This window comes from Ailuropoda melanoleuca, chromosome 16, assembly GCF_002007445.2.
Source record: "Ailuropoda melanoleuca isolate Jingjing chromosome 16, ASM200744v2, whole genome shotgun sequence".
In the NCBI taxonomy this organism is placed as follows: Eukaryota; Metazoa; Chordata; class Mammalia; order Carnivora; family Ursidae; genus Ailuropoda; species Ailuropoda melanoleuca.
Window position 1 is genome coordinate 86,213,315 of NC_048233.1, and position 14,939 is coordinate 86,228,253.

General features: G+C 57.1%; 1 long non-coding RNA gene across 1 annotated transcript; it reads left to right on the top strand.

The window, feature by feature from the left end:
• The first annotated feature begins 1,433 nt into the window (after positions 1-1,433).
• Positions 1,434-4,153, top strand: LOC109489963. Its single transcript, XR_002143130.2, has 3 exons — positions 1,434-1,667; positions 2,360-2,417; positions 3,901-4,153. It is a non-coding gene; the product is annotated as an uncharacterized LOC109489963 (long non-coding RNA).
• The last annotated feature ends 10,786 nt before the right edge of the window (positions 4,154-14,939 follow it).

Below are 14,939 nucleotides of genomic sequence, written 5' to 3' on the forward strand. Positions count from 1 at the left end.
TGGGATCACGTCCTGAGCCGAAGGCAGACGCTTAACGACTGCGCCACCCAGGCGCCCCAGTAAACGCATTTTTAAAAAGATCCTGGATATGAGGAAAGTGATACCATGGGGATGAGACTTCTGGGTTAGAAGTCTAGGAGCCTTGATTCAGACACTGCAGCTTACTGAGCGCCTGTCTCCTCAGTCAGCCCTGTGCTCTGCAGGCTGGACTTGGGCCAGGTGGCCTTGGCACAGACCTCCTTTCTGTGGGAAACAAGTAGCAGGATCCAAAGATGCCCTGTGCAGATGGGTAAGCTGAGACCCGGGGGGCACAGGCAGGATGCCATGGCCACGGCTGGGCCAAGCCCACGTCCCTTTCTCCCAGCCCAGAATCCGGCTTCTACCTGCAGGGAGGGTCTCTCCTCTTCGAGGTACTTGCCATCCCTAGCCTGGACGGCCCCAGCCCTGTCCCCCACCCTCCTTTAGTGAACGACTTGGAAGCCCCTGGGCCTGAAGAAGCCGCTCAGAGGTCGGTGGAACCCCACTGGCGACCCTCCGTGTGACCTTGGCCGGTCCGGAGCCTCTCAGAACGCCATGTAACAGGGCCGAGGGAGAGAAGGAAGGCCAAAGCCGAAGGCGACCTTGGAAGATTTTCTGGGGCCTGGGAGGCTGTGGCCGGACCCTCCTCCCGGCCCCGCTGTCCGGGCCAAATTCCAGGCCCAGCTGCTGTCCTTGGGGTAAGGAATCCGGCCGGACGGGATTCCTGCGCCACTCAGCTCTCGGCGAGAGGGTGCTGGGCCCCGGCAGATGCGAGGGGCGGGGCCTGCGCCGAGAAGGGGGTTACTCCCCGCCCGCCCCCCGCCCCCTCGCCCGGGCCCCAGGAGAGCCTCTGCAGCCGGCCTCCGTCCACGGCGGGGCCACCCTGCTCTACAAGTCCCCCAGCCCCGCTGGTGCCTGGCCGGAGTCGCACCCCAATGTTCGGTCCGTTGACGGCTGACGGCCCCCCTCCGACGGGCTTGACTTGACCAAGCTGCAGCGGCAATTAGAGCACCTGCAACAGGAACCGGCCCGGGCCCCGGCGCCAGCGTGTGACCCGGCAAAGGTTCCCTTCCCCGGAGCCAGTTCGAATCCGGGCTGAGGACCAATGCCAAAGGCCCGCGCAGCCCCCCGCAAAGCCGCGCGCGCCCTTGGGGCCCGTGCCGGGAGACCCCCCACCCTCTCCTGGCCCTTCCGCCTCCTTCAGGGCCCGCGCGTGGTAGGTGCTCGGCGACTGTTCCTAAGTGAACCGACCGAAAGATGCCCGAGCCAGGGGGCGCCACGTGGCCTGAGTTCTCTCATCCTGGTTCCACCCCACTCGTAATTTGGCGCTTCTGTTCCTTGCCTGCAAAATGGAGACAGCAGGAGCCCCTGCCTCATACGGTTGTTAGAAGGATTAAATGAGTAAATAACTGTAAAGAACTGAGGACAGAACTTGGCACGTGGCCGGGGCATGAACTGAAAAGAACACTGTGTTCACATCTACCTGCCTGACCCCTGTAACGCCGGCCTCTGGGCCCTTGAACCGTGGCCTGCACCCTCGTTTAACACACTTAAAAAACTGAAGCATAGTTGAAATACAGTGTCATGTGAGTTTCAGGTGTACAGTGTTGTGGTTTGACAATTCTGTACCTTATGCTACGGTCACCGCGGTAAGTGTAGTCACCATCTGTCACCGTGCAACGTTATTACACTATCATTGGCTACTCCCTAATGCTGTACTTTTCATCCCCGTGACTTGTTTATTTTATAACTGGAAGTCTGTGCCTTCCTTTCTTACAGATGCCAGCCGCCATGCCCTGTACTCTCTCATCCAGCAGGATCCAAAGAGACCCACCCTAAATTTGTCCCATCCCACTTTGGGTCCCCCAGCTCCAGCTCTGCGCTTAAAGCTCTCCACTAGGACCCTCCCTAGCTAAAATTTTCTGACTCCTTTCAACCCTCCCTTCATGGACTTAGTTCAGTCTGCCTCCTGGCAGCCCCAGTGCGGATTCCATCCCTCATGAACACACTCCGCTCTTTCGACAGAGACGCTGAGAGTACTCAGTGTATGCTTCAGTGTGTTAAGTAAATTCACAGTGGGGGCGCCTGGGTGGCTCAGTCAGTGAAGTGTCTGCCTTCGGCTCTGGTCACGATCTCAGGGTCCTGGGATCGAACCCTGAGTCGGGCTCTCTGCTCACCGGGCAGTGCGCTTCTCCCTCTCCCTCTGCCCCTCCTCCAGCTTGTACTCTCTCTCTTGCTCACTCACTTACTCTCTCTCAAATAAATAAATAAAGTCTTAAAAAAAAAAAAGTAAATCCACAATGTTGTGCAACCAATGTCTAATGCTCTTTTCTTCTCATAGGACTGAAACTCTCTCCATTAAACAACGACCTCCCACTCCCCCCTCCCTCTGGCCCCTGGTAAGCTCTTCTCCACTTTCTGTCTCTATGAATTTGTCTGCTAGATGTTCCTCCCGCGAGGCGAGTCATGCGGTAGGTGTCTTCTGTGTCTGGCCTATTGCACTGAGCACAATGGCCTTGAGGTTCATCCCTGTTCATCCAGCATGTATCAGAATTGTATGCTTTTTTTAAGACCCAATAACATTCCACCGTATGGATATACCACTGTGTTTTAGCCATTCATGCATCGACCCTTTGTTTCCACCTTTAGCTGTTGTGAATAACATTGCTAGGAACAGGGGCGCCTGGGTGGCATAGCGTTTAGGCGTTTAGGCGTCTGCCTTCGGCTCAGGGCGTGATCCTGGCGTTATGGGATCAAGCCCCACATCAGCCTGCTTCTTCCTCTCCCACTCCCCCTGCTTGTATTCCCTCTCTCACTGGCTGTCTCTATCTCTGTCAAATAAATAAATAAATAAAATCTTACAAAAAAAAAAAAAAACATTGCTAGGAACAGAACCCCATATCAGGTTCTCTGCTCAGCAGAGAGCCTGCGTCTCCCTCTCCCTCTGCCACTCCCCTTGCTTGTGCTCTCTCTCCCTCAAATGAAATCTAAAAAAAAAGAAGATATTGCTAGGAACATTGAGATACAGATATCTGTTCAAATCCCTACTTTCAATTTTTCTGTGCGTAAACCCTGAAACACAATTGCTGGCTCAAGCCATAACTCTCTGTTTCATTTTTTGAGGAACCACATACTGTTCTCCATAGTGGCTGCCCCATTTTACCTTCCCGCAGTGCACGAGGGCTCCAATTTCTGCACACTCCCACCAACACTTATTACTTTCTGTTTTATTTTTTATAATAGGCTTGCAAACAGTGTGAAATGGTATCTCCTTGCGGTTTTGATCTGCGTTTCCCTTAATGATTAGTGACGTTGAGTGTCTCTACTTGCTGGCCATTTGCATACCCATTAAAGCTTTTCGTAGAACTAAACTCCTAGATACAACACAGTATCCTGGTCTCTTCCTCCAGAACCTTCTCCCAAATTTCATCTTAAATGCTCCCGGAAATGAGATTCAACCCCTTTCACTGACCACCTTTTCTCAGCTTGGTGTGGGGTCCTCTGAGCCCTTTGCTCACCCCTCTCAGGATCAGAAGGTTTAGGGGGCAGTTTGCCTCTGTTCTACTTCCTTGATCCCTCCCACCTTCTTCCGGGGAGCTTAAGCCCCCTCCTGCCAGGCAGAGGTCACCATGGCCACTGGGGGGTTTGCTGAATGTCTTCCCAACCTCTCTGAGTCTATGGCTTTGGGATCATTTTGTGTCCTGCCTTTTTTTCTTTTTCTTTTTTTTTTTGGTCACCTCAGCAACAGTAGATGATTAATGGATGCACAGCAGGGGCCGATGGGTAGAGATACGATAGGACAGCTACAGTAGAATATGAGTCATGGCGTCTAGGTGAAGAGCACGTGGGGTGCGCTGAACAAGTCTTTCAAATTTTCTGTAGGTTTGAGATTTTTCATAACGAAGTGTGAGCACACACGTATCTGAGGAACCAGCGATCGCAGTCCCGGATACGGGTCCGTACCTGATAGAAATGACCGCTCATGTCCAGCAACAGGCACGCGTGAATGACACCCAGCAGCGCCACCCACAATAGCCCCAAAGAGGAAACAACGCAAGTGTCCAACAGCAGTCGAAAGTATAAAGAAACTGTGTTGTATTCCCATGGTTGAGAGCTACAACAGTGCTGGAGAGCACACGCCACGGGGGGCGCCTGGGGCTCCGTTGGTGAAGCCTCTGCCTTCGGCTCACGTCGTGACCTCAGGGTCCTGAGATCGAGTCCCCACATCGGGCTTCCTGCTCCGCGGAGAGTCTGGTTCTCCCTCTGCCCCTCACCCTGCTCTTGTGCTCTGTCTCAAATAAATAAATAAGATCTTAAAAAAAAAAAAAAAAGAGCACATGCCATGCTGCGAAGGAGTCTCACGGACGTAATGTGGAGCGCAAAAAGATAGACAAAAGGGGACGCACGGATCCTGTTTATATGAAGTTGACCTAGGCAATGGAGTTAGAAGGCAGGGTAATGGTTTCCTTTTAGGCATTATTGTTTGGGAAGGGGCACTTGGAAGCCTTCCAGGGGCTGGAAGGGTCCTATGTCTTGAGCTGTGGGATCCTGCAGCCACAGCCACCAGGAAGAGCTCCCAGGGGCCCCTGGTTCTTCATGGAGGAATGCACAGACCTGAGCCTTGAGGCTGGGGAGTGGGAGACAAGGCTCCGGGGCCCCCACAGTGGGAATTCCACGCTGCAGAAGGCACATGCAACGTGGGCCTACCCAAAGAAACGTCATATGATGCTAACACAGCTAGTGTTCACTGAACGCTCCCTAGGTACCAGGCCCCCGTGCTAAGCTTTCCACCCTGGTCATTACACAGGATTGGCATACGGCATGTGGGGCCAGTGGTGACGAGACAGGCATGGGGAGGTTTGGTGATGGGTCGGGGACCACACAGTGCGGGGCAGCATGCTACGCCACTAGGGGGCGACCAATGCCCCAGACCATGGCTGCCCTGAATGCGGGGTCCAGAAGCCCAAGGGTCCCCTGCAGCAAAGTCCGGGCTAGTTCCTGCATGAGGTCCGGGAGGCTGGAGGGAGGCAATCGTGGTGCTGCAGGCTTTGCCAGCTGTGACGCTTGCCAGTGATTTCTGGGGGGTCTTCCCGTGGCTCACCACCTCCTGGTGCAGGGTCGGGCAATTCCTGCGTGTCCTGATTTCCAAACACCCCAGGTCAGGGGGACTGCCTGCCCTTGGCTCTGCCAGCTCCTGCAGGGTGACCCCCGGTGCCTGGCTTCCATGCCGCTCTGTATGCCTGGCTGAGCCTGGCTTGAGACAGGACCTGGCAAGAATGATGTTAAAGGAAGTGGTTGGGGTCTCTGGCTTTTGAACAGAAAAACTAGGGTTCTAAGCCAGTTCTGTCATTTCTATGGGACGTAGGACTCAGTCCCAGGATCCAGAGACCACAACCTGAGCTGAAGTTGCATGCTTAACCAACTGAGCCACCCAGGCGCCCTGGGTCTGTGGTTTTGAGATGAGTCTTAGTCTCATTGTCCTCTGGGTCCTTATTTAGAACACAGGGTGGTGATGGGGCGCCTGGGTGGCACAGCGGTTAAGCGTCTGCCTTCGGCTCAGGGCGTGATCCCGGCATTATGGGATCGAGCCCCACATCAGGCTCCTTCGCTATGAGCCTGCCTCTTCCTCTCCCACTCCCCCTGCTTGTGTTCCCTCTCTCGCTGGCTGTCTCTATCTCTGTCAAATAAATAAATAAAATATTTAAAAAAAAAAAAAAAAAAAAAAAAAAGAACACAGGGTGGTGAGGTCTTGCAGGGAGAAATCAAGATAACACGTGGAAAATCCAAGCCCAGTTTCACACTTAGGGGACAACTGACAATCGGTTGTTACAATTATCACCCTCCCCACTTAGCAGAAGAGAGAAGCGAGCTTGAGGAGGTCACCTCGTTTGCCACGGATGGCACAGCCAGGAGGTGGCAGGGCATGGGCCCAAATCCAGGAGTGGAAGGACCTGGCTCCTCGATTCGCCCTCAGGCCCTGTGTGGGCCTGGTGTGGGCCAGGGTCTCAAGGACAGGGCAGCAGGAAGAAGGGATGGGGGCCGCCAGTGTGTCTTCACTCTCTTCCAAGGCTGCCAGGTAGAGCAGTGAGTGGCAGTGGCCCAGGCCTGTCGCCTTGTCTCACCTGGGACCCGGCCAGCTTCGGTGTGTTACAAGGCAGGGGCCAAAGCCTACTGTTGACAGAAGCTCAGAGAAGGGCAGTGCCCAAAACCAAGCTCAGCGGACACTTCCTCCGGGTAGCCTTCCCTGCCGTACCTGCCAGCCTTCCAGGGGGCCTCCTCTGTGTCCCCTGGGCTGCCCTCCTCAGAGCCCCAACTGAAGTGTGTGTGTCTCACTGTCAGACTGTGGACCACCCGGGGGCAGGAATCGGGGATTCCCTGGTGGCCAGTGTGTGCCCAGTACCGATCACGGCTCAGGGAACACCGCACAACAAATGACTGAGAAAGGAGTGAAGGCGTGGAACCACTGAGTGGTCCTGCAGACAGCCCAGGGGAGCTAGGGCTGCAGGAGCCAGGCCATCCAGCACCTCGTTCCACGGGCGGCCAAAGCCGGGGAGGGGAAGAGTCCTGTCCTCTGCCGCTCCCGATAGCTGGAGTCCAAGTTCAGCCCATCTTCACCCTCTCAACCCAGCTGGCCCTGAGGCCTCGGAAAGCCACGTAGCCAGTAACACGCTGCCAACCCCAGCGGCATTCTGTTTACAGGACTCAGTGGCTGGAAAGCTGCCTGGCATTGGCTTTGCTCACACCCTGGCTCATCCCCAGGGCAGCCCAGGTCTGCCTTCTCTCTGACCGAGGGCCACACGCTAGCCTGGCCATCCCACCGCGTGCTCACGGGGCCCACCATCCCTGGGGCACTGGGTGTGGAGGGGATAGCTTCACAATTGGGTGGCACTGGGCTCAGGCCTTACCTGGGCAGGTGGGCTGGCAAGTGGGGGTGGGGCTGCCCCAGCGCCCCTCATCTCCCAACTGGGCACTATGCAACCGCCCCCACCCCCGCCCATCTCGTTCCTTCTTGAGGTGCCCCGTTAACTCTCATGCCTCTAGCTTTGGTCCCTGTTGGAACATGCTTTCCCTTCTTGCCCACAGGGAAAGTGGCCAGCCTTGAGGAGACATTTAGGGCCCTGCCTGCTCTGCCCCTGCCCAGCGCACACCCTGGCTGGACAGATGGGTCCCACCCTTGGGGCTGCCTGGGAACCCCCACAGCAGCAGCGTCTGTGCTGGCAGGTGGGCCAGAGGGGCCGGCCTGGGGACAGCGTGTTCCTTCCTGGCCAGTCCACCACCCTCGCCTGGCCAGAAGGCTGTGACTGCGGCAGGTGCCCGCACCCACGTGTCCCTCGGCCACCAGCCCTCCCTATCCCAGACCTCGGGCCATGTCCCCAGGCCCAACGTGGAACCAGTGCTCTGCTCCCCACTTCCAGCCTTTTCTCCCCTGGGAGTCCTGGCACTCAGGTGGGGCACAGCCGTTTTGCCTAGTGTGGCCTCCTGGGCTCCCCACTTCACTGGGGGGAGGAGAGGGTGACTCAGGGGCCCCTGTGGCTGATGGCAACCTGAGGCCTTGACTTTTCTGGGCGACCTGAACCCTGCCCAGCTGACCGAAGGGGACAAGAGGCTGGAGCATGTCTAGGGTTTCTTTCTCCAGGGAGGAAGCCCCTTCCCCATCAGCCTGTGGCTTGCCCAGGCCCTCCTGGGTTGACACCATCAGGCCCCAAGGACCACATGGGGCTAGAGGGATCAGAACCGAGCAGAGAGAAGATCAGAGTGGGAGTGAGGCCTCTGAGAGGATTCAGGAGGTGACATCTGCCAGAGGTCCGAGGGCTCAGAAGTTGCTGCTCAGGTGAGGGGAGGACTGAGAGAGGGTCCAGGTGGAGGGAACAGCAAAGACTTCCTAACCCAGATGAACCCCAGGGCTACTCACCAGCCTCACCCCCCCATACTTAACGCCACAACCCACCAGGGTCTCCCAGGGGTCCCTAGGAACTAGCCCAGTGTGGTGGACTGTTGGGGACTCTGTGGTGTTGGTGACATTGTCCCACTCCGAGCCTCGGGCTCTGCCTCCTTCCCGGGAATGGCAATGAGGATGCCAGGCTGCCAGCCTTCTGTGTTCCCAAAGATGCAAGAGAGACGCTCGGAGCCTTCAGCTGGCGCTCTCGAGGGCAGGACCGGACTCACGTCACTGTCTGGGGGGAGGAAGGGCAGACAGGCGGTGGCCTCCGTGCTGGCCAGGGTCTCTCTCCCCGGTGGCTCCCCGCTGCTGCTCCGGGGACTGGACGAAGTTGAACATTAACCTCTTTGGTGAGTGGCCCAGCTAAGCAAACACATGTTATCACAGGTCAACGCAGCTCCCTCCTTGGCCTGGCTGCCAGGCTGAGTTTTTATTTTTTTATTTTTTTATTTTTATTTTTCGGAAATCACACGCAAGTCAAAGGGACTATCACTGAAGCCTCTGTTCAAGGATCCTCCAGCAGAACTGGCCCGGTTTTCAGATGAAACAACGTTGCACTTTAAGTTGAACTAACTTGCGGGATCCTCTCGGAAAACAAAAAAAAATTATTGCTTCCCTCTGCAATTTTCTTGGACTAAAAGCATATGCAGAAAAACCCTACTTTAAAAATGAGCCCTGCAGGGCACAGTAGCGTGGTCAAGTACCTGATTTTTTTTTTTTTCCTTTAGCCACAGCTGTAAAGAAGATGATGTCTTGTGCACGGGCTCCATCCCGCCGCACCTGAGGACGGAACTAGTACGTGTCTCGGGTCCAGGGCAAAGGAGCAAAGCGGACCGCTTCGGGATGAGCAGGGCGTGTCTCTCAGAGGCGGTGGCTGGGATCAGATGGTGATGGATGTTCTAGTTCCATTGCTCAAATTCCAGGCAGGAGGCTTGTCACCCGACTGCTTGTACCAACGCCCCCTGCCTCCGGCCTTCCTCGCGTCTGCTCCGTGGCGTCAGTGGCTGTGGCAGCTGGCCGCTTCCCGGCGCCCCTCGCTTTCTTCTCTCTTGCATCAGCCTGTGCATTCGCTCGGCCTGCTCCAGCTTGGCTGTCCTGGCGCCGAGGTAGCTAAGAAGACGGGCCGAGGCCCAGCGCGGCACCTGCCTATGCTGGAATCCAGGAGGACGCCCGCCACAGCCAGCAAGGGGGCTCAGGCTGTCCCTGCTGCCTGGGGGTTCCGTCCCCCTCTCTGTCCCCTGAGGGGCCTGGCCCTCCTCTCTGGCTCCTGGGATGGCTGGGCCACAGTCGGGGCCGGGAGGAGCCCCAGCCCAGGCGGGACTGACTGGGCAAAGCCAGAGACACAGCACTGCCTCCGGAATTAGATCCCAGGAGCTAACAGTGACCAGCAGTGGCTGGCCACCCACCGTGGGCCACACCGGTGCCTGGGCATCCTTTGGCTGTTTGATTTAATCCTTAGCGAGGTGGGCACACGTGATGATTTCCATTGCACAGAGCAGGGAGCTAAGGCTGCCTAATTAGGACGTGGTGTGGACAGGACGTGCCCTGAGGGTGCCTGACCAGGGCCCTTGCTCCTAACTCCAGTGAGTCCCTGTCTCCCTCCCATCCTCATCCAGTTCTTCGGGGCCACCTGGGCACCCCCGCATCCCCTTTAAACCCTCTGGATTGGCCACACTGAACTTCTTGGTATCCTTCCAGAGCACATCCTGTCCTTCCTTGTCTCCAGGACTCCAACGGTCTGCTGCCTCTCCGTCCCTTGGGCTTATGAACTCCTATTCATGCGAACTCCTCTGGACCTTTCTTCGTCTCTCCTCGTTGAACCCTGCCTCGATTCCCAGCAGGAGTGGCACCTCCTCGGAACGCCCTCAGTGCTTCTCACTCCCATCCCGGCATGTGTCACCCTTCCTCCCGATTTATGTACCTGCCAGTCATGAGGAGAAGAGCTGGGGGGCTGCCCCCCCAAGCCTCTGTGCCTTTTGAACGCCCTGCACCTATCTGGTGCTCAGGTGAGAAGGTTGTCAAGGGAGCAGGCACATCCAGAAAGACCCCTTTCTGGAAGGAGGAGAGGAAGGAGGAGAGGAATGGGGATGGAGGGAGGAGGAGAGGAATGGGGATGGAGCCCCATGCTCCCCGGAGCGGTGGAGGCACGGCTTGGCCCACAGGGGACAGAGGCATTGGCCAGAGGAAGAAAGAACTAGAATTCTTTTACATCTGCGTCCCAGTAGAGACCAGTTCCGGTTGCCCAGCGATTTGAAGTTGGAATGGAAAAGGCTGTGATCGAAAGCCGTTTGAGCAGGTGTTAGCTGGGGAGGGCAGAGGCCCAGAGGAGGCCCATGAGCTCCCGGAGGCTAGCCAGCCCACACTAACTGCTGACGGGGGACCTGGCCCCAGGTGGGGGCTCAAGGCGCCCTCACCTACTCCTCGACGAGGCCAAAGTCAGCACCAGTGTAAGCCCTGCTTGACAGGTGCGAAAACGGAGACCAGAGAGCAGCAGCCTTCCGTTCCCTCTGTCTGTGCTCGCAGAGCTGGGGAGGGCGGCAAGACTCAAAGCCCTCTGCTCGCTGGGACCGGGCTGAGCACTTCCCAGAGCGACTCTGGTCCACTCAGAGGCTGCTCAGGCCGTCCTTTGCTCCCCCTTCTTGCCCCAAGAAAAATGTCCTTTCACTGGCAAGAGGAGGAAATAAATGTCCTTCCGTTTGGTCTGCAGGAGTGTGACCCTGGGCTGGGCCTTCTCCAACCTGCCAGAGGCTGGGGGAGAGGTTAACAGGCGCTTCCCATCAGCGTCCGACTCCCCACCCCACCCCGAGGTGGAAGGAAATCACAACATGCAATGGGCTGGGAGTTAGATACGCAAGTGTTACCAACTCCCCAGCCTTGTAACTCTAGCTTCCGAAGTGCGTCCCCTGAGAAGTCAAGTGCCTGAGGGGACCCCGTGCCATTTTAGGGGGGAACACAAGAAGCCTCCTGGTCACATAGGGTTCCTCCTTTGTGGCTGGGTTACACTGGCATGAGGTCACTGTCAAGATGGAGTCAGCAGCTCTCCAGGCTGGAAGAAACCTTGGACTTTTCCTTGGCGGTCTTCAGGCCTCCTCTTGCTTGACTCACTCAGATAGAGACTAGTCCACGAGACACCTTGCCCACTTTCCAAGCCCCCTGAGTCTGTCTGACAAATGCGGGAAGTTCCCCATCTTATCTGCATGATAACCTTCGGACAAAGTTCTCCTGGCCACACATAACTGCACGGAAAGGAGGGTGAAAGGCGGTGACTGCCATTTGCCATCCACGGAGCTTTCCGGAATTAACCTAGGGAAGGTGGGGCCTTGTGGCGCGGGCTGGCCCCAGTGACCCTCGGCTCTGGGACTCTCTAGCGTTCTCCGGGCATGGCTCCAAACGTACCCAGGACCTTGGAGCTGGGTCTGGGACTGATGCTGGGCCCTGCCGCTTGCCACCACCTGGGCCTGCGTGGTCTCAGGCAGGCTGACTCACTCATTGAAACAAAACTTCTGAGCATTTACTCACCTCTCTGGGAGGCTCAGCAAGGCGCCCCTGCACCTGAGTACCTCCCCGCGGGCATCCCCTGCAGGCTGCTTCCGTCTAGTGTTGTATGGTTCCCAGGACTCACAGGGAAGGCTGTCTGCTGTCATCTTGAGTGACCTCGGTGCTGCCCGATGTCTTGGTCTCCCAGAACCAGGACAGGCTCCCAGGTTCCATCAGGGACGCTGCCATCATTTAAATGCAGTCCTCCCAAAGTTCCGAGAGCCCGCTCTGACCTCAACCCCCTCTCTACCCACGTGCTGGTCCAACTACTGCTGGACTGTTCTCTGACCATGGGAGCACCTCCAGGCCTCGGGGGTCTGTACTGTTCCTGTTCAGGCCGTGGACTTACTTCTCTTCCCTGACCTGCACACTCTCTTGGGCTCTTCACTCAAGGCCTCTCCTGCCCCCTGAGCCCTCTATCCTCCCCCCNCCCCCCCCCCCCCCCCCCCCGCCGAGCTGAGAGCCTCACACCCAGGCTGAGAAGTGCTGGTGTGTTTGGGTGTTTGGAACACCGTCCGGCACCTGGAAGGTGAGTGGTAAGGATTTCTGTCATGAATTATGCCAGGTTTCTAGAGTCGGCTTGCTTTTCCTTTCTCGATTTTAAATCTCCTTCATGCTCTTAAAGGTCTGGGGGCTCTCACCTCCTCCTCACTCTCAGGTGACCTCACCTCCTGTTTACAGACACACTAGAAACCCTCTTGCTGGAACTGGCTCCCCCACAGGTCCTCCTCTTTTCCTCTTGTTACCAGGGAAAACCAGCCGTCCGCCCCTAGACTCGGAATAACTTCCCCACCATCCCTTTTGGGAACTCATCCATCCCCTGTGGAAGCTTCTCCTCTCACCGTGCCTGTCCTTCATTAATGATACGAGGCCCCTCTTACCCCCACCTCCCACCAGCGGCCATGCTTCTGTCCCTCCCAGCCGGACTTCCTCTCTCCCCACCAGTCTGGCTGCTCCTGGAAGTGCCTCCCTGCTGCCCTCTCCCAGGTCTCCCAGGTCTCCCCAGGTCGAGGGTGTGTGTGTGTGGGGGGGCCCAGGGGCCGTCTGCCGCCCTCCCCTAGGTCCCCTCACCTGCTCCCAGGGCTTTAATTACATCCACACTGAGGCCTCTGACCTCTTGCCTCCCCCCACCGCTCACACTAACACAGAACAGGTGTTCAACAAATATTAAAGAAATGCCGCCTCACTCCTGTCACTCGGGATAGTGCCGTTCAGGGTCTCAGGCTCGCCACCCGCCTGCACGTCCCCTGCCAGCCTTCTGGTGTGTGAGCGTCCCCACGGCGGAGCAGACTCAATGGGGGGGGAGGTTACCCCCAGAAGAGGGAAGCCACGGATCTACTGAACTTAGCAGGAAAACTCACACATCTGACAAGGAGAAAATAGGACCTGGTAACGGACAGACTTTTCCTTGGAAGAACATTAATTACCCAGGTCGTCATGGGAGGCTGCAGGCCGTCTTTGGTCCTCCAGACCAGAAGCTTTCTGACTGTTCCCACGGGCACAAACTTGACGTCCTGGGAGGTGCAGCGGCCGAGGTGCCCTAAGAGCGGGTGGGGGCAGCCCTGGCGGGAGGTCCCCTTCCCATTCCTGCCCATCCGCACACCCTGCCCCTTCCCGAGGAATCAAACTCCGCTTTTCCTCTGGGCCTCATCACTAGCGAATGCAAGCAATGCCCACGCTCTTGGCCTTGGGGAAGGAGAAGCTGGAGACCATGTCACCCTCGCAGGCCGGGGCCACGCTTACCGGAACCCTGGGGCTAGCAAGGTGCCACCGGGCTCTGCGGCCAGCATGATGGGGTGCACGCCAGCGACAGAGCTGGCACTGGGGGGACAGAATCACGCCAGAGCTCCGGGCAGCACCCTGCAAGCCGGCTGCCACCGGCTAGTGGACAAAGGTAACTCATCTGAGAGAGAAAACTCGAGACCGGACGCCGGCTTCGTAGCCTTTCCACGCGCTGGGAAGCCGGCGGATCCCATCGGATGGCAGCGCTCTCCCGTCGGGCCCGCACCACCCACCCTGCCCGCCTGCCTCGTGGGGCCGAGGCGCAGCTCACGCGGGCGTCCACGGGGACTCGGGGCGCTGCTCGCTCAGGGCCACTCGAAGCTGCGGGGCTCGGCCAACTCCGGCTCCCTGACTCCTAAGCCAGACCTACCTCCTCCCTCCACGAGGTTTTGCTACGCTTACTAGGACAGAGGGCCCACGCCAGCCCCACATGGGCCAGTTTCGTCCCCGTCAGCGCAGGCAGACACCTGGCGCTCCGGGGTCGCACAGCGTGGGGTCGGAGGGCCGCGTGGTTTGAGAGGAGCCTCCCCGCGGTAACAAGGACCGCTTTCCCCCCGTCTTTTCAACGCAGCAGCACCGGAAGCAAACGGAGGCCGGGGCGCATGCAACGCCACACTCGAAGATGCTAGAAAGCTTCCGAATCTGAGACTACAAATTCTACTTCAAGTGAAAGCCTCGTGGAGAAAGGCACCACTTTGATCTTTTCTTCTCAGATACAGCGAACACCGGCCAAGTTGTTTTAATTTCCGAATTTATTAAAATGATTAACCTCAATACTGCAAGTGCATGTACAAAATATTTGTAAAAAATGTTTTTAATGAAACGTTAAAGAACTTACCTCAAACGCTGAAAAAGTCCTTTTTTTTTCATTCTTTCAGTACAAGGAATACATTGTATCTCAAAGGTATTACAACTCAGCAAAACAATTTAAAACACTAATTTGCAAAATGATTGAAAATTGAAGACTTTACACTTATTTTTACGATCATTTCCTAATTCTTACAAAGCCAAAATCTTGACGAATCAAGCATAAGCTGAAGCTCGACGCTGTACTGAACGCGACCTCCTCCAAGTGGTCACCTGCGAGGGGCTCCCGCCGCGCCGCCCGGCGAGGTTCTGCGGCGCCCGAGCAGCTCCGAGGCCCCCACCTGGAAACGCGGAGTCAGGTCTCCCTGGAAGGCGGCAGCTACGGCTGCCCAGCGCTTGTGCACCCCGACTCCCGAGGCGGGGACGCTCTGGGCGCCGCCGCTCGGGCCCGCGGGGAAGGTCAGCCTCGAAAAGCCGAGGCCACGATCAAGTTAACACAAACATAAATAAGTTACTAAAATTAAGCTTAAAAATGGAGAAACGTGGGAAATGTGGTATTTTGTGACTTTTTCCTTAAGATGGAAATTCCTGAAATGGCTGTTGTTGGTATTCCGGGAGACGGTTTGCGATTCAGTCTCTGAACCTCTTCGAAACGCTCCACGCTAAGACGGGAGTGAAAGAGGTGGCCCACCGCTCTCTGGTACTTTCCAGACACGGCGTCTATGCTCGACCTTCCTTAGTGGCGCGAGTCTCACACTCCTCCCAGGAGGGACAACGTGAGGACTGGACGTGGTCCGCAACGCGCTCCGAGGGCCTCGGGACAGACCCCGGGGGGCTGTGCTGCTTCGCGAGGGGG